We start from the raw sequence: 20,554 nt of genomic DNA, 5'->3' as shown, positions 1-20,554 counted from the left end.
TTTCAGCAATAGATATAAATGATGTTCCAAATGAGCAAGCTATAGAAGAATTCCCAATGAATGATCCATAGATGCAGCAATAAATCCAACGACAGTCAGATGCAGGTTAGATTGATCATCGAGTTTTTATAAATGTTTCCTATGTATCCCCCTCACACTTTTTGAATAATGATTAAAAGCTTCCATGAATGGTCGTTTTAAGTACAAAAATTGGAATATTTTGATTATACTTTTGTTTTGGTTTAATTGGTTCTTACAAAAGTGCAAAAATTATTTATTTGGCACAATTTATTTTTCGAATTTTGCATCCTCGATGCTCTTCAACTTTGTATTTGTTTGGCTTTATAAATATTTTGATATGAGCGTCACTGATGAGTCTTATACAAAAGCCGTTAGGTATTCATCTCATTCGCACGAAACTGCTGGCCACGTTATTACCGGCGACCTCAACATTGTTAATAACACTTCTCTACGAAATGTGTTATCGAAAGGTCCGAAATATCGTGAGCCTAAATCCATCAATTGGAAATACAACTTTAAAATTTTGATGGATTCAGTCGAGGATTATGCCAGGCAATGGGCTAAGCGCGAGAAGGAAGACGTATACACTCTTTCCGAATGGATTAAGGCAGTGAGGTCGTTGATACAAATCAGAATTAAGAAACTGAATGGGTCAATCAATGCCCATGCTACGTCAATCTTTAAAGACTCAAATGTTACTAAACACCTATCCGACCTACATGATAAATATGTTGTTGTCCCCGCAGATAAAGCCCCAACTTACATCGTTTTTGTGTGTAAAAGTCATTACATTAACTGCTTGATAAACGAATTAGGTATTGACAATTCACTTGGAAACTCAACATATACCCTCACGACACTTACCAAAGAGGAAATCCTGGATAATCATAGGTCTGATCTTTGTTCCTTTGGAATTTCAACCAAAGATGAAGAATTGGATCTTCCATCACTGTATTGGATACCTAAACTACATAAGTGTCCTTACAAACAACGGTATATTGTTGGGTCTTCCAAGTGCTCCACGAAACCTCTTTCTAAATTATTAACATCTATTTTATCAGCAATCAATGACGGGCTTCAAAGTTATAGTGAAACTGCCTATTCTAGAAGTGGCGTGAATCAGATGTGGATAATTAAAAATTCCAAAGATCTTTTAGAGTACATACAATCTAACTCTTTTTCATCTTGTAACAGTATTAAAACATTTGCCTTTACTACTCTTTACACAAGTATTCAACATTCCGAACTAAAAGACAAATTGAAAGAGTTGGTATTGCTTTGCTTCATAAAAAAGAATGGCCAACGTAGATACAAGTATCTAGTCTTGTAAAGGATCACTCTGATTCAAACAAAAAATTCTCTGAAACTGATATTATCAAGATGTTTGATTTTTTTATTGACAACATATTTGTTACGTTCGGAGGACGTGTTTTTCAACAGACTGTCGGCATTCCAATGGAAACAAACTGTGCCCCTTTACTTGCCGACTTATTTCTTTATCATTATGAGGCTGACTTCATGCAGGAACTTCTTAGGAAGAAAGATAAGAAGTTAGCAATATCCTTTAATTCTACTTTCCGCTATATAGATGATGTTCTTTCACTAAATAATTCAAAATTTGGTGACTACGTGGAACGCATCTATCCCATTGAACTAGAGATAAAGGATACTACAGGTACAGTTAAGTCGGCTTCATATCTTGACTTACATCTAGAAATTGACAATGAGGGTCGGTTGAATACAAAACTTTACGACAAAAGAGATGATTTCAGCTTTCCAATTATGAACTTTCCATTTCTAAGTAGCAACATTCCAGCAGCACCTGCATACGGGGTATATATCTCCCAATTGATACGATATTCCCGTGCTTGCATTTCCTATCATGACTTTCTTGATAGGGGGTTGCTGCTCACAAGGAAGATATTAAACCAAGAGTTTCAAATGGTGAAGTTGAAATCATCCCTTCGTAAATTTTACGGACGCCATCACGAGTTGGTTGACCGTTATGGAATAACCGTTTCACAAATGATATCGGATATGTTTCTTACGTCGTAACTACAATCCCCTTCCCTTTCATGCATATGACCTACCGAATTGGACTATTTACCGGATTTGATATCACATAAGCAACACGACGGTGCCACATGTGGAGCAGGATCTGCTTACCCTTCCGGAGCACCTGAAATCACCCCTAGTTTTTGGTGGGGTTCGTGTTGTTTATTCTTTGGTTTTCTATGTTGTGTCATGTGTACTATTGTTTGTCTGTTTGTCTTTTTCATTTTTAGCCATGGCGTTGTCAGTTTGTTTTAGATTTATGAGATTGACTGTCCCTTTGGTATCTTTCGTCCCTCTTTTATGTAGACGAAACGCGAGTCTGGCGTACTAAATTATAATCCTGGTACCTTTGATAACTATTTACACCACAGGGTCGATGTCACTTCTGGTGGACGTTTCGTCCCCGAGGGTATCACCAGCCCAGTATTAAACACTCCGGTGTTGACATGAATATCAATAATGTGGTCATTTTTATCAATTTCCTGTTTACAAAACTTTGAATTTTTAAAAAAAACTAAGGAATTTTTTTATCCCAGGCATAGATTACCTTAGTCGTTTTTGGCACATTTTTTGGAATTTTGAATCCTCAATGCTCTTTAACTTTGTACTTGTTCGGCTTTATAAATATTTTGAAATGAGAGTCACTGGTGAGTCTTATATAGACGAAACGCGCGTCTGGCGTCCTAAATTATAATCCTGGTACCTTTGATAATATTCACACGACTTTTCCTATTATGTTATAGATGATGCATATTGTAAGGTTTTTCTTGTCGTAGAACCCTTCAAGGGGTGTCATGAGTGTTCAAATGAAAGACTGACCGTATGCAGGTCTTTCTTCTGGCAATCCGGACACCCCGAGATACATTAACAAAACTTCACATTATTTGTTTCTAAAATTAAAATGCGGGAAATGATGCTTTTTTACAACTATTAAAGATTGAACCTTAAAAATGTATTCCCCATTGGCGACAAAAACATATCAAACGAATATAATTAAGAAGTAACATATAGTTTGTATTTCATCAAGGAAAATAATGACTTTAATCATGTCATTATTTTATGCCTTGGAGCATATTTCATTGAAACAAGGTATCTTCCGGGGAGATTCTTTGAAAGAATTACCTATCGTTCTGAAAGAAATTAACTCCATATAGGTATATAAGCTGTTGTAAAAAGAAAAAGTATATGGTTATATTTACAGACATTGACAAAAATAAGCTGTATCAATGCAGTTAAGATCTCGAAAAAAAACTTTCGGAATATAATGGACAACAGTTCTTTTGTTTGCATTAGAAACATAAATACACTTTCTTCATGCATCTCAAAATGGCCCTTATTTTCGTTTTTGCAGGGCAAAGTTGAAAAAAGTATAAAAAAACTTGAATCGAATTAGAAATATTCTGTATTGATAAAATCAGTCGTAAAAATAAGAAACAAATTACAAAGTCTATAAAGATTATTCCTATTAACATGATTAAGCAAAGTCCGGTCTTTTGAGATCACACTCTTTGTATTCCTCTGTTATAATGGATAAGCATTTTGAATTTCACCTTTCGTAGAAGGTTAGTTTTAGTTTTGTCTGGTCCAAAGGGCGGGCTTTATTTGGAGGTATATATGACAGTTATTTTCATTGTTGATATCTTAATTCTTAACATGATTAGTTTCCTTGCTCAAGACCAATTATGCTTAGCCATTGTACAGTCCAAGCCGACGGAAACAATTGTGCACACCTAACCTGTTTTATTTTGCTAAAATGTGGGTATAAAACAGATCATAATCTGTTTAAATCACTATTAAATGGTCCTTTGACAATTTGATTGCAAATGTGTCTGCTGAAAATTTTGCAAAAAACCCAAGCATAATGTTTCATTGTTCTTTTTATATCTTATATCTATACCAAAAGCAACTAAAATGCCTCATTACAAACATGTTTTGCATGCTCTGCATTCACATGATATAGTCGATGTCAAGTCTATACCTCCTAATTAAACCAGTGTTAGTTTACTCTTCACATTTAATCTGACTTGCCACGTTATTACTGGTGATCGGAACTTTGGCATCAATAAATGTATTTGAAACATGTATATGTTAAACAAAGAACCAAAATACCATGGTACCAAATCAATAAATTGGAAGCTTAAAATCTAATCTCGAATGAATAAGAAATGTTATTACATCAGGCGATGGACTTATCTCAAAACCACAAGACATATCTACTTTTTATCAAATGTTAATGGCTGTGAGGTTGTTGATAAAGTTAGACACTTATGTTCAATCTAACTCCGAATACGTCGTTGAACACATGTCTTACATTGAACCTGGGTGACAAACATGTTATTGTTCTAATCGACAAAGTCATGAATAACATTGTTTTTTATGTGTTAACAACATTTCAAAATACTGTATGATATCGGAATAAGGTATTGAAATTAAAATCACTTGGAAACTCAACATATACGACACTTATCAAAATGGGCTTCTTGAATACACATAGGTTTCTTTTATGAAAAATAAAAGATAAAACTTTGTCTTCCGTCACTGTACTGAGTTCCAAAGTAACACATTTTCCTTGCGAACAATTTTATGATGCTAGATCAGCCAATTACACCACAAAACATTTGACCAACTATCGACATCAACTTTATATTTTATCTGCTATCGACGTAAAAACACTATTGACCTTTCGACCTTTTACACTACTAAGATCCTTTCTTTAGAACGTGACAAAATTAAATGACTTTATAATGACTGAATTAATACAGTGTTAAAACATATTGGGAAAAACTTCATACTTTTCAGAATAAATGAACAATTGCTTCCAAATTCAGACAGTTATTGTCATTTGATGACTTTGTAGTACAAGTTTGTTTAGTTTATATACACAAACTACATTCGAAATACTACATTCGAAATACAATTTGATATGTTTAATATAATAAAGGAACAACACAACTGTATCATAATCACAAAGCTGTTCATTCTCATGTTACATATTGAATTCTATATATGCTGTAGAAATCAGTTATAAATCATAGATTATGGTAGTTATCTGGACAAGAAAACTTATTTTCTTGGTACCAATAAGACGTCATACAATTCATATTCTGTATATGTTGCACTGTTTAAAGCTAATCTGCTAGTTCTGAGACTTTTAAATGGTTTCATATTCAATCTAACGAAACCAAAAATGTTGCTTCTGTACTGAGTGTGTTATGTTCAACGTTAATACAAACATATGGCATTTCACCAAAGGCAGATAATTTGGAGCTTTTTCAATGATAAAAACATGTTAAAAAAAGTCATCTGGGGCCAACAATAATTGATTTTGTTTTTGTTGACTTTTGTACCATATCATTACGTAACAACTAATAGTGCAACAAATAAGATTTGTAATGAAAAAACAAATGTTAAATATTTGCTGATTTTTTTGGTACCCTAATTTGTAAATGTATTTACATTATAAAAAAATGAATCAAAAGACAAAAAATATAAAACATTACATAAATAACTATAGACTGAACAACTCGAGCCCACCAAAAAGCTGGTGTGATCTTCTGGTGCGTAGAAGAGGTTATAAAATAAAGCTCCAAATGTAGCCCCAGTTGTGTGTTGAGCAAATCTAGTAAAAAGACCAATCGGTGTGTCACACTTAGGTCAGGGAAGAATTGGGCTACTTCTGTTGTAACCTTCGCATCTTCAGCTGTGAAACCGATATTCCATAATGAAAAACCATGTCTTGATAGCGTCCGTAAAATTTTCAAAGGAATAATTTATTCTTCACCACTTGGAACTCATGATGTAATAGCTTCCTTGTAAGAAGCTTATATCAAGGATTCAAGATAGGAAAAGAGAGCTTTAGAATATTGAATCAACTAAGATGCGGCTGGCATATTGTTATATAAAAATTGTTAGGTGACAGCTGGGAAAACTGGGGAACACCAAAATAAATTTATATTTCTTCCTGTGTTACGTTTACATTCTGATGATTCTAAACACGGGACTATACTCTAGAGTTGATGTGAATGCAGTCTCTGGATATCAAGTAATTCAAACATCTATGGGTTGATTAAAAATGCATATATAAGTAAGCAATAAATTTAATTGTTAAATTAGAGAGATGGTATTTGTGCTTTGTTACATATTTTTTGTTGTTGTTCTAATTGAGATTGTGACAGAGTGATGACTGCTATGTCCCTATTTTGCATTTTTGTCTACCTATAATACTATTATCTGTTTTGTTCACGCATCGTAGTAAAAATAATGGAATTTGATGCGACTGTCATACAAGAGGTTTAGCGCTATAAACCCAGATTTAATCCATCATTTTCTACATTTGAAAGTCAGGAATATGACAGTTGTTGTCCATTTGTTTGGTGTGTTTTATCATTTGATTTTGCCATTTGATTACAGACTTTCCGTTTTGAATTTTCCTTGGAGTTCGGTATTTTTCAATTTTTACTTTTTTTACGTAAAGTTTTGTTTTCAGTTACACTTTATGATAATTTCTACTTGGATATAAAGGTGGAATTTGATATATTTGATATATATTATTGTTTTAAATTCGATAGTATTGATGCGTTCTAGCAAGAAGAAGAAAGTTAATTTATCATAGCGGTACATTGATTAACAAAATTCTTAAATACTGAGGTTAAAATTATTTTCCTGGAATACCAATTTTCGTTTATTTTGTGAAAAACCGCACATTCCTCTATATACGAATAATAAACAATGTTTCCTCAATCCACGAAAAATAAAACAATCCACAGATTCTGAAGAACTTGCAGTTATTGAGACAAAACTTGAATTACGTATCTGTTTTTATGAATGAATACCATTTCCTGTTCATGTGTTACTTTCTTTTTCTTTTATGAATTATTCATTTATATTGTTGTTATAGGTGAGAGCATGGAGCTGTATTAGTTATAAGAAATAAGCATTGTAAGATGAACATATCTCTCTCAGTCGGGATTATAAATGTAGTGAACACGAAAGATTTGATTGGTTTATCAAATGACGAAGGCACGTGAGCGTTTCCAGAAGAATATATACTGTAAGAGCAATAAGTGTCCAACTGAATCAAAGTACAAGATCAGCGATGCACACAGTGCAGTAAGCATGGGCCCAGAATTCCACGAACACAGATATACTAAAATTACCCAAGTACTTTAAAGAGCAATTACATTTTTTTTTTATTTATTTTGAAAAGCGTTATCTGTAAAAAATAAAAAAAAATATTACTTTTTTGTGTAGCTAGTAAAGTGTTTTTATGTTTTCTTATTTGTAATTTTATTCATTCATCTTATGTTTCTGCATGAAATATCAAAATCACAAATATAAAAATACGACATGTAAATTTCCGAGTGTTAGTGTAATATTTTGACACGTTATGAGAAGTACAGAAGGAAATAATTGCTACTATCACAAATAGTCCAAGATATCAAGTTTTAAAACAAACACAAAATGGCTAAATTTTCCTACATGTGAACCTTGCAATGATGACCTCAGAACACGTGGTTCCATAGATTGTCTGAACATATAATGTTAAAGTGATGAATGACACTTTAAAAATATTGTCATGAATATCTCACCAACGAATATATATAATGAACAATTGAAATAGGGTGATTAATCGGTCTTAATTAGCTGTCGAAATATTGTTGTGGTTAACAAATGAGGTCAATTTCTCAAACTTTATATATTTCATGCAAATCATATTACCTAAACATATACCTTACTAAGGTTTCAACTCCCTCAGGCAAAGTTGGCTTAAGATGAATTTGGCTATTTATTTTAGGTATTTTTAACATATAGCTCTTCAACGATTTTCGGTACTTGTACATCTTCGGATATCAAATGTTTGGCTTTGAGCGTTCCTGATGAAGGTTAATCCAGAAAAGCGCTTCGGACGCAATAAATTATTAAACGTGTTGTTTTATATTTTTACATCACTGGGTCGATACCTCTGCTGGTGGACTATCAGTCCCCGAGGGTATCATCAGCTCAGTAGTCAGTGCTTCGGTACTGACATGATTAAACAAACTTTACTAAAATTGTCCGTTTATAAATTTTGAAATTATTATGAAACTAAGGTTTCAACTCCCTCAGGCAAAGTTGGCTTTAGATGAATTTGGCTATTTATTTTAGGTATTTTTAACATATAGCTCTTCAACGATTTTCGGTACTTGTACATCTTCGGATTTCAAATGTTTGGCTTTGAGCGTTCCTGATGAAGGTAAATCCAGAAAAGCGCTTCGGACGCAATAAATTATTAAACGTGTTTTTTTATATTTTTACATCACTGGGTCGATACCTCTGCTGGTGGACTATCAGTCCCCGAGGGTATCATCAGCTCAGTAGTCAGTGCTTCGGTACTGACATGATTAAACAAACTTTACTAAAATTGTCCGTTTATAAATTTTGAAATTATTATGAAACTAAGGTTTCAACTCCCTCAAGCAAAGTTGGCTTTAGATGAATTTGGCTATTTATTTAGGTATTTTTAACATATAGCTCTTCAACGATTTTCGGTACTTGTACATCTTCGGATTTCTAATGTTTGGCTTTGAGCGTTCCTGATGAAGGTAAATCCAGAAAAGCGCGTCGGACGCAATAAATTATTAAACGTGTTGTTTTATATTTTTACTAAAGAGGAAACCCTTGATAATAATATGTCTGTTCTATGTTCCTTTGGATTTTAACCAAATATGAAGAACTGGGTCTTACATCACTGTATGTGCTACATAAACTACACAAACAACGGTATATTTCTTGGTCTTCCAAGTGTTACACGAAACCTAAATCATTAACATCAATGGTTTCCATTTGATCAGCAATCAAAGCCGGGCTTCAAAGTTATGATGAAACTACCTATTCTAGAAGTGGCATGAATCAGATGTTGATACAAACAAATCCCAAAGGTCTTTTACAGTACATACGATCTTAATCATTTTTATCTTGCAATAGTATTAGAACAATTGACTTGTCTACACCTTACACAAGTATTCCCGGTTCAAAAATAGAAGACAAATTGAAAGAGTTGGTATTGCTTTGTTTTATAAAAATAAATAAATGACTAACGATGATACAATTATCGAGTATATTGTCTTAAGGGGAGATAAATCCTCATTTTTAAAGAGAAAAAAGACTCTGGTTCAAACAAATACATCTCTGAAACAGACATTATTCAGATGCTTGGTACAGCCCTTGGATGGTGTAAACTTCCGAAAACAACGTGTATGGTGTAATGGTGTATGGCATATGTTGCAATGGTGTAAGGTGTATGGTGCTATGGTGTATGGTGTAAGGGGAATGGTGTAATGGTGTATGAGGAAAGGTGTGATTATGTAACGTGCGATCGGGAATTGTGTAAATGATAGTGTACGACCTTTCATTGGTTGCAAACGAAGTTTTTTTTATTTCATTTTATCGGATTGTAAGCATAAACATAATAAAAATCTTAATATTTAAAATGTAATTGCATTATGGGTAATTTCGGATCGTGAAGATAGAATGGGGAATGGTGTATGGTGTAAAGTGTAACATGTATGGTGTTATGGTACAAAGTGTATGGTGTAATGGTGTATGGTGTATGGTGTAATGATGTATGGTGTTAGTGGGAAGTTTACACCATCCAAGGACTGTATCTAGATGGACAACACATTTTTTACGTTTGGAGGACGTATTTTTCAACAAACTATCACCATTCCCATGGCAACCAACCGTGCCCCTTTTTTGTCGACTTGTTCCTTCATTCTTATGAGACTGAATTCATACATGAACCTTTTAAGAAGAAAGATAAGAAGTTAGTAGTAATCTTTTAATTTAATTTCTGTTATATTATGTTGATATTCATATTCAAATATATATTACGTTCATCGGTGTTCTCTCTCTAAATAATTCAAAATTTCATGTGTTGATTTAGAGATAACGGATAAAACTAAGACAGTTAAGTCTGTCTCATATCTTGACTTATATCTAAAAATTGACAATAATGGCCAGTTGAGAACAAAACGTGAAGACAAGTGTTGATTTCTACTTCCCAATATTGAACATTCCTTACTTTGTAGCAACATCCAAACAGTGCCTGCATACGGCATGTACAGAGTATATATCTGCCAATGTATCCGATATTCTCGGACTTGTATTTTCTATCATGATTTCGTTGATAGAGGGTTGATGATCACAAGGGCGTTATCAAACTGAAGGTGAAATAAATAATGGACACATGTCTAAGTTTTTCATTTAGAAAGAGGTTGCAGAGGATGAGATCCTCTTTCTCCCTATTTATTTATAGTTGGTATTGAATTATTATCTTTGAAATTGAAAGGTAATCCTGACGTGAGGGGAATTACAATCAATGATACTAAATCGCTTTTAAGCATGCATGCAGATGACACATTCCCGATGTCAGATGGAAGGGAAATATAAATGAGAGACACAATTTCATGTTTTTAATCTTTTTATAAAATTTCAAGTTTGAAAATAAATGCTTCAAAGACAAAAGCACTATGGGTTGGATATACAAAATATTCTAAAAATTACAGTAATTAAATCACTTGCTTTTTCAAAGTTTCCATTTATTGACTGCATTATCAAACCTATCACACTCTAGGTTAACAGAGCTCACTTCATTGTTTTATGATTTTATATGGAATGCAAAACCAGACAGAGTTAAGAGAAACTCATTTATTGGTGATATTTCACAAGGTGGACTTGATATGGTACATCTTCATTCCTTCAATGTCTATTTGAAAATTAGTTGGATAAAAAAAAAACTGCTGACAAACCCTAGCGGTGGCTGGGAGCAGTTGTTACTGGTTGACCGTACGCAGTATGCGAGTGAAAGGAATTTACATCTTCACAAACAAAAAGCTGATTGAGATTTCTAAAAGATGTGCAAATTCTTTCTGGAAGGATGTTTTACTACGCTTTTGCTCTGCAAAACATTTTACTGAGATTTTTTTCAGTGATATTTTACCTTAGATTTTTTTTAACTTTTCTTCTTAGGATGATTTCCCATATTACATTCTATGGGGGAAAGGGATGTGCATTCAGTAAGTGACCTTATTAATTGTGAAAATATCATTTTTTTTATAAATTTGAGCAATTTCAAGAAAAAGTACGAACCAACAATTCTATCAAATATTATTTTCTGATTTCAAAAATCCCTAACACTATGAAAAAATGCCTTAAAAAGAACTATTTAAATCAAGATTTGGATAAGTCTAACACTGATGATACTTTCCTAAAAAAATATCAGGTGTAACATGTGTAATGTGAAAGCCAAATTTGTATATAAAAACTAAGTAGATGTAGTTATTCAACTACATGTACCAACAATCAAGTTTTTGAAATGGGAAGAACTGTTAACTATTGATATTACAGATTGGTCAGAATATTTCATGATAATAAAAAAAAGTATTGTAGAGATGCTTATTTAAGAACCTTTCAATACAATTTTTAGCATAGACTTATATCAACTAATACCCTTTTGTACAAAATTAAATTAAAAGATTCCAAGTTATGAACTTTTTGTAAACTTGTTTTTTTTTAATGCCCAATAACTTTTCAATTTTGTATGTCTTTTTCAAATATTGTGAAACTTGTTTTTGTTAAATTTGATCTCAACAAAGAGAATGTGTTTCTTGGTTGCAAATATGAAATTTTATAACTGAATCTGCTAATCATAATTACAAAGAATTATATATATCAATGTAAATTAAATGAAATAAAACAAAATATGATTAAGTTAAAGAATAAAATAAAGAAATACCAATTTCTTGAACATCATACTGAAAATAAAAATAATAAAATCCAAGTTTGTGAAAAATTTAGGTTTCCTATACATGTAATATTTAACTCAGTGTTGTTTTCATATTATCTATGTTTAGTTAAGAGAAATGAAATAAGTTATAAACCATGAGCAAATTTATGTCTTTAAAATAATTGTATTAAAAAGTAAGTCATGATATTGTAGCAAAACAGATGAGTGAAAGTACATAATGTATTAGTGTTGTATGTGAGAAAGTCAGAGAGAGAGAGATGGGAGGTTAATCAAATACAATCTTTATGTAACCTACAATATTTGTATTTTTCTTATTTAGTCAGAGATATATGTTGCATATTGCTTTTTTTCTGTATTTACTCCTTGATACCATTGTCAGGTGGTAGTGTATGGGAGGGGGCGTAAAATTCTGTCTATTGTAAAACAAATAAAAGATTTAAAAAAATAGAAAATTTTGAAGAATTTATATTGCAAATGATTTCAAATGCAGTAAACGTTGTTATAATGAATAAAGTGCAATATGCGTTAATGAGAGAGCTCCCGAAACGACTAGTTGGCGAAATTACTCTATCAAATATGTCAATATCTAAATCGTCATGTGTCTACAAAAGCTGGATTTTTTCTTTAAACAGAAGCAATAAAGGATCTGCCAACATAGCTTGATTATCCAAATATAAACAAAAAAGAAATCAAAATATGACATAAGATAACAACTCGCGATAAGCCTTACTAAACACGAGATCATAGTGATATGGCGAGTTTCAAATGACATATATTTTGTATATCAACGGTACACTTCTTTAATCTAAATTAACGAACTAACATAACATACAAAAAGGAACAGACAAGAAACATCCATTCCTATCGTTAATTATCCGTTTTTAAAAGGTGACGTTCCCTTGTCACCATCTTACGGTGTTTATATATTTCAACTTGTACGATTCGCTCGTGTATGTAACAATGTTTTAGATTTTAACGAGAGAAATTTATGTATTACTGAAAAATTATTACACCAGGGTTTTCGATATCACAAACTAGTCCAAACATTTATTAAATTTTATCATCGGTATAAAGACATCATTCGTAAATATAGCTCAACATGCAGACTTCTAATACGTTCAGGTATTTCACATCCATTTTTTTATGGAAATATTCTTTATAAAGCACAAAGGTGTCAGTATTCACCTCAGAAACTTACAAAACCTTTGAATAGACTTATTAAGAAGAGATATAATTACGATACTGTTGTCAAGTCATTAAAGATTGCATATTTTGGCGTTAATATTGAGTCACTGATAAGGTCTTTGCATCGGAACTAAACACATTTATTCTAAAAACAGTTGTTGGCATGACACGGGTTATGTTCTTCTCATATATGTTATGATGGTATGATAATAAACCCCTAACGAGAAGGATTGTGCCTGGTGTTCATATGATGAAATCATAATCTTTCAGTCAGTTTAATTGATGTCTGGAGCTGGCATGTCAGTTAACTGCTAGTAGTCTGTTGTTATTTATGTATTATTGTCATTTTGTTTATTTTCTTTGGTTACATCTTCTGACATCAGACTCGGACTTTTCTTGAACTGAATTTTAATGTGCGTATTGTTATGCGTTTACTTTTCTACATTGGTTAGAGGTATAGGGGGAGGGTTTAGATCTCACAAACATGTTTAACCCCGACGCATTTTTGCGCCTGTCCCACGTCAGGAGCCTCTGGCCTTTGTTAGTCTTGTATTATTTTAATTTTAGTTTCTTGTGTACAATTTGGAAATTAGTATGGCGTTCATTATCACTAGACTAGTATATATTTGTTTAGGGGCCAGCTGCAGGACGCCTCCGGGTGCGGGAATTTCTCGCTACATTGAAGACCTGTTGGTGACCCTCTGCTGTTGTTTTTTATTTGGTCGGGTTGTTGTCTCTTTGACACATTCCCCATTTCCATTCTCAATTTTATTTAGAAAAATGCTTTATCTTAAATTAATTGTTGCTAACAAATATATAACATCTTCATACAATTTAGAAGATCAGAACGCATGCGTATGTACAACAAATAATTGAAAAACAAACAAACAACTATTTACAAAACTCTTCAAAACATCTCTGGAATTATTAAGCAGAATCTTATCCTTCAACACTAGCACTATATACTTGTCACATTGCTCAAATCACAATCCGGTTACTAAAAGTATGTGCTAAGGGCCCATTATACCAAACTGAAAGGTTGATGTTTATGTTCTATTCCTGCGACATTCTCAAATTTGTTAACCATATGGAAACTTTAAAAACAATTTATCGGCTCTTCTAGGTTCGATAATAACTGTCAGTATTTACAATTTACGCCTTTGTTGTCGGTCGAAATCGTTCTTAGATATAAAACAAAGTCGTGGAATGCTTGCCAATGAGATAAATCTCCACAAGGAACAACATGACACAGAAATTAATAAATATATGTCACCGAAGGACCTTCAACAATCAGCAAAGCCTATACCACATATTCAGCTATAAAAGGCCCCAAAATGAAAATGTAAAACAATTCAAACGAGAAAAAAATGGCATAGTTTATGTAAAGTATACATTATATATTCCATAAAAAGACACACGTGACGCCGAACAAAACTTCATATTCACCTATAAGTATTATATTCCCCTCTGAAATGTCAAGACTAAATCGTGTGACGTTACGCGCTGTTTATGTAAATGACGTCTTGAACTTCTTATTTCCTAAATAGCTTGAGCAAATAAAATTACCGTGTTCAAATTTATTTCAGACGTTAAAACAAATAGCCCTATGTAGCCGCTACGATATATTGAACCTCTCTATGACAGGATGTAGTGGTAGAAAATAAATTTTCTAGCATAGCACTATCGATACTCTCGAATGAATTAAAAACGCATCACAAGATGTTATTTACTAAAAATGTCTGCTGAAACTAAAATAATGTGTAGTATTATGGTGACAAACTAATTGAAAGCATTAGAATACAAATTGTATCTGTTTAATTTTCTTACTGTTTAAAAAAAAATGCTTAGTGTGTTTATCCTTTCTTTTTAATCGGGATTTCAGTATTTCGTGATATCGTGCCATACGAGTTTAAAGTTGTTCTGTTATATGTTATTGACATTTAAAAAGATTTCATACATCTATTTTATAAAACGTTCATCCAAAAAAATATACCTATTTGAATTGTGTGCATGTTCTCTCTAAGTCAAGATAGGTTTAATATGGAATATTTGTATCTTTAAAACATTTCTACAGATTGACTGTTTGTATTGCCAATCACACGTAAGATACAATCAATGATATATGATAGCTATGTTCCATTAATCAAAAGCTGAAACATATCAAGTGCAGTGTCCAGCAAATACACATTGCACTACAACGTATATCAATAAAAAAAAAATCAAATATGGCAATGATAAGTTCAAAAAGTGATTAAGCAAGTATTGTGACTTCCCCTAAGTCTATAAACAAAAATCGGAAACAATAGCAGGAAGTTTATGACTATGATTAATGTTCACACAAGGAAACATATATTTTTATTCTCACATTAAGGAAATTTTACAGGATAAATAAATATTATACTTGAAAAAAATGACCAGAAAAATATTTTCATTGACGTTGTTTGTGTTGTTTATATGTAAGTATATTTTTTTATTTTCATCCCTCATCATAAAACCAACTTGTTCCGTTAATGATTGATACAGTTATTTTCATATATCAATGTCGAAAGATTATTGAATTGTCAGTATGCCATTTTACCCAGCTCAACAATAAATGTTTCATCTATATATATTAATTATTCAAGATATACTGAGAAGACATAACCGTTAATAATTATGTTTTTGAAATTTTTGTGAGCGGCTTATAGATTAGAATTCATAAAACTATCAGTTAAACAGAAATAACATTAAATGCACAAATAAATTTGGAAATGATAAAACTATTTTGGCGTCTAATCCTGGTCCAACAAACGTTTCCAATATATTGTACCTTATGATGTTTGCATGTTATTTGTTTTCTAGCTTTAAACGATTAAAATGCACAAATTTTAATCAGTTTATTTATATCTAAATGAAGGGTCAACAACGCAAATTACAATCAACATTAGTGGAAACAAAACTATTAAGCAAAATGACGAATTACATCTCAACTGTTCATCTGAAATAAGACCTAGTAGAACGGCAGCTGATATACAAATTAATGGAATATCTTTTACAAGTTTAACGTTGCTAAATGGGGATTGTTTTTCTAGAAAACTTAGAACGAAATGTTCACCTGATATTTGCAGCTGCTCTAAAGATGGTATATGGTTTAGTCATATATATAAAGCCATACAGCCAGAAGGGAATATAACTGTTTCTTGTTCGATGATATTTGAAACAATTGGTACAATAACAGAGAGAATTCAAGTTCGAATAATTGGTAATTATCTTTTTATAAGTAGATAAACGTTTAATGCATTAACTTATATGTTATTTTTAGCTTTAAGTAATAACATGCAATTCAAATTTCATAAACACATTTTTATTCACTTTTTAGCGTCAAAATGAAGACGCCATGATTGTTGTTAGTCAATCCTCTTTTGGAATACAATATGTTTATGTCTCACACTTATTGATACATGTTAGCCTCCATGTTTGTAATTTGCTATTAAGATTGATTGTGAAATATTTTTATAATATAGACAATTAACGGGGAATGTTTTATTAGTTGATTCATCAAAATGGGCAAAAATATAAATTAGTTCGAATAACTTAAAGACAAATATGGAATATATAAAAATAAACCGGCCTATCTTTTATCAACTATTTTGTTGATGCAAAAGTGTTGACAGTTGATATGTCTCAAAAAGCTTCTGATAGCTTCTGATAGGTACGTTTTCCGATAAAATTTGAATAACATTGGATAATTTGAAATTGCAAAAAAATCAATTAAAGTATTCAAAGAATTCTTCTTGATCTTTGGTATGCAGACAGAATTGTCATTGTGTATAATGGTGTTCGTGTTATTAAAGAGCACATCGTGTTTTAAAGGGCGCAATGTCTAGATAAACATAAAGTTCCAAACTGATTGTTAAAGCAATAGCGTCTTTGGCAAATACACTATGTAACCCCTATTATCTTTAATTTCTCTTTATTTTGATTTGAACGAAGTACTTGTCCTAAATGGATAAAACATATAATAGGGAAATTTTTAAAAAAAATGCATTTTTCATCGGATGTCGCGATGATTATCAAAAATATCATCATTGATTTTTGGTTTCTTGTAATTGAAATGACGGTAGGTATAGTGTCCGACTAGAATCGTGGATTTTCGAGTGATTTGATCGGGCTTTTTCGAGTGTGACCACTTTTTCGAGTGATTATGATCGAAATGTAAACTAACAGACTTCCTTTCTCATAAGTATATAGACTGTTAAGTTTAACATACAAGGATATACAAGGTGTTTTTGTATTTAAGATAAAAATATATTACCAATCCAATCTTATGTTTTGTTAATAAAAAGTTGAATTTAGCCTTACAATGCTTTTATTACAAAAAACAGAATAAAGCCAATGTTATACATATACATGTTCCAATTCAAATGTCGATGGCATTGCATACATGGACTCCTTATACATGTTATAGCCTTAGGTATACAGACAGTTTAAACAAATTCTTGTTATTGCATTGAAAATGACATTTTGAGACTAAATTCATTTCTGTGCGTTCGGGTTTTTTCGAGAGCATTCCGGGCTTTTTCGAGTGCGTCCGTTTTTTATCCAGTGATTATACAAATTTCCTAACACTGTACATCAGATTCCAGACTTAAATTTCTATATAATTATGAAATTTAATTCAAATTTTATTGTAAATGGGAATAAAAACTGGTTGAATTTAGTGTGTGTATGTTTTTTGTTTTTGTTTTTATGTTCTATTTTGTGGAGGCATTGGACAGACTTCTTTCATAAGAATATTTCTTATTACATAGCAATTTTCTGATTCTTCTCTGCTGTCCAGTAGGTTTCGTACTGCATTTTAATATACAGCTGCGCCTTGAGCGCATGCTACGCCAGTATCGTGTTAAAAGAATAAAGTTCATTCTCTGATGGTAGTGGCTGATCATCTATATCTTGCATGAATAGACAATAAATTTCGTATCACAATCTGTGCTGCGTAGATTTGATTTGCTAATCCAGAATCATAAGATATTATTACGGCATCTCATTGGCTATTCGTTAGGTCATTGATTACCTTCAAAGGTTACGATGATGTATATTTCATGTGAAAAATACTACACCAAGGATTCGTGTCATTTTTTATTTAACAAAATGAGAGTATTGACCATATTAAGACAAATAGGTTTAACAACTTGTGAGAATGGGGTACCGTTTGATATCAACTCTCGTTATTTAATTCAAATACAATAAACTCACTGTATTATATTGAAATTAAATAACTAGAGTTAATATCAATCGATATCCGTTCTCACTTGTTATGAAACCTTTAAATTGTTTCTCAATGTCTTATCAAAGATTTATGAAAAACTAAAGGGAGGTTACCTTAATCATGTTAATATATGTAAACCAGTCACCAAAGTTTCGTCAACACTTCTAAAAGCACTTTAAAAAATATTGTCTGAAAACTGTAAAATCACCCCTTTTTAACACAACTGGAACTAAAGGGTCAAGTGAGATTTTCCCATCACTTTGAGTTCGTCGCTGTCCGTCTTCGTGGTCCGTTAACTTTATACAAAAATCATTTACTCTGAATCTACTGGACCAATAAAGGCAATAGTAGTATACCGCTGTTCAAAACTCATAAATCCATGGACAAAAAACAAAATCGGGGTAACAAACTAAAACCGAGGGAAACGCATTAAATATAAGAGGAGAACAACGACACTAAAATGTAACACACACAGAAATAGACCAAGCATCAGACAAAATCCCACGAGAATAACAAATATAACGTCAAAACCAAATACATGAATTTGGGATAGACCAAGTTCATTATAGATATAGATAACTGTTACCAGCAAGAATGTTCAGTAAAGTAAGAATTACAAGGAAGTCACCATCAGATAAATTTTGTAATTGATTCTATTCTTGTCTTCAGTGTTGACGAGTGTCCTTTGTCAAGGAGAGCGACACAGGCGCTTTAGAGACTCTAGTTTGTTTAATAAAATCCAATTACTCGGAAACGTAAAATCTAAAATTTATTAAATCCGAAAGGGAGGATACCTCAATAGATATAAATAATTCTCCGAAGTATCAGGTAATTTGGTTACAGCGTTTTTGAGTTATTTCCGACTTGCTGACAACGGTATACCATAATACGTCAGTTCACCACGAAAAATATTATAATCTGTGTCAACAAAAGAACCAGTAAATGAAGTTGAAAATATTATGAGTCCCCTGCACTATGTTCTAAAGACCTTTGTGTAAAGGATCCAATAATTTCTAATTTAATACTGGAAAGTTGTGGTAGAACGTTTTCCGAACAGAATTAAATTGAAAAAGGTTGATTTTCACCGTAGTAATATGGTTTTGTAATCTGCAGGGAAGATATGATATAGTTCTTTACTTGATTTCAGTAAAAAACTAGAAAAAGATATTTTTTTAAATCAAGAATACCTTTTTTTTTCATCACCCTTTTCTTTTAAAAAAAAACACAGACCATTTCTTTAAAAACCCGGACGATTTCACAGTTTCTTTTGAAAAAGCCCGGACAATAATAAAAACTCATTTTTTTGTTTGATGCAAGGAAATTGTGCTTCGTTGTTGATCAAAACATGTAAAGTAATCAAAATAAGTTTGGTAGTCATGAAATAAACTATTATAATATCGAATTAGCAGTTAATTGACCTTATCGCATGTATTTTTACTCGAAAAAGCCCGAACTACACTCGAAAAACCACGATTCTAGCCGGACACTACATCTATCGTGGGAATTATAATGCCAAAATATAATTTGATAAACGTTTTATCAAATTATCATTTACTTGAGTGCTTATATAATGCTATGAGTTATTGTTAATCTAAATCTTTTGCTATTTCAAATTCTTTGATTGGTAGCTCAATTAATCAATATTAATTTGTAACCATATAGATTTACCTGATCCTGAAATAACAACAGATCCAGCTCTACCAATACCTGTCGGTTCTGACGTTAAACTCAGTTGCCTAGTCAGCAGTAAAAATACCAATATCCAATTTGAATGGAGCTGTTTCAAAAACATAACAGTAATTGGAAACAATGTTCACCGACACAATTTAACATTTTCCACATTTCTGGTACGGAATGTGAATTTGAAACATGATAACCAAAGATGTACATGTCGTGTTTCTGTTCAGAGTGTCTCTGCAAAATACTCTGTTCGTCTTCGTATCAGCACCATTGGTAAGTTAAAAAAAAATGGTAAAATAACAAAATTGTATTGATCTTTTTCGAGTCGATAAAAAGCTAACATACATTTCGTAAATCCAGATATTTTTTGCAATTTCGAATGTAGAAACTTCATAGGTAACTTATTGAAAAGAGATCTATCTCAATGAGCACATATTGTAATATTTGGAATTAAATATTCCAGAACCTACAAACATTACATAAAAAAGGAGCAAATAAACAAATAAACTAATTAATGGTGGCCAGGGATTATCGTTAATTCAGGAATTATCAAAATAGAGCAGAAAATTTAAATTCCTAAA

This window comes from Mytilus galloprovincialis, chromosome 14 (genome assembly GCF_965363235.1).
Source record: "Mytilus galloprovincialis chromosome 14, xbMytGall1.hap1.1, whole genome shotgun sequence".
NCBI classification, from domain to species: domain Eukaryota; kingdom Metazoa; phylum Mollusca; class Bivalvia; order Mytilida; family Mytilidae; genus Mytilus; species Mytilus galloprovincialis.
This window is presented reverse-complemented; position numbering follows the sequence as displayed.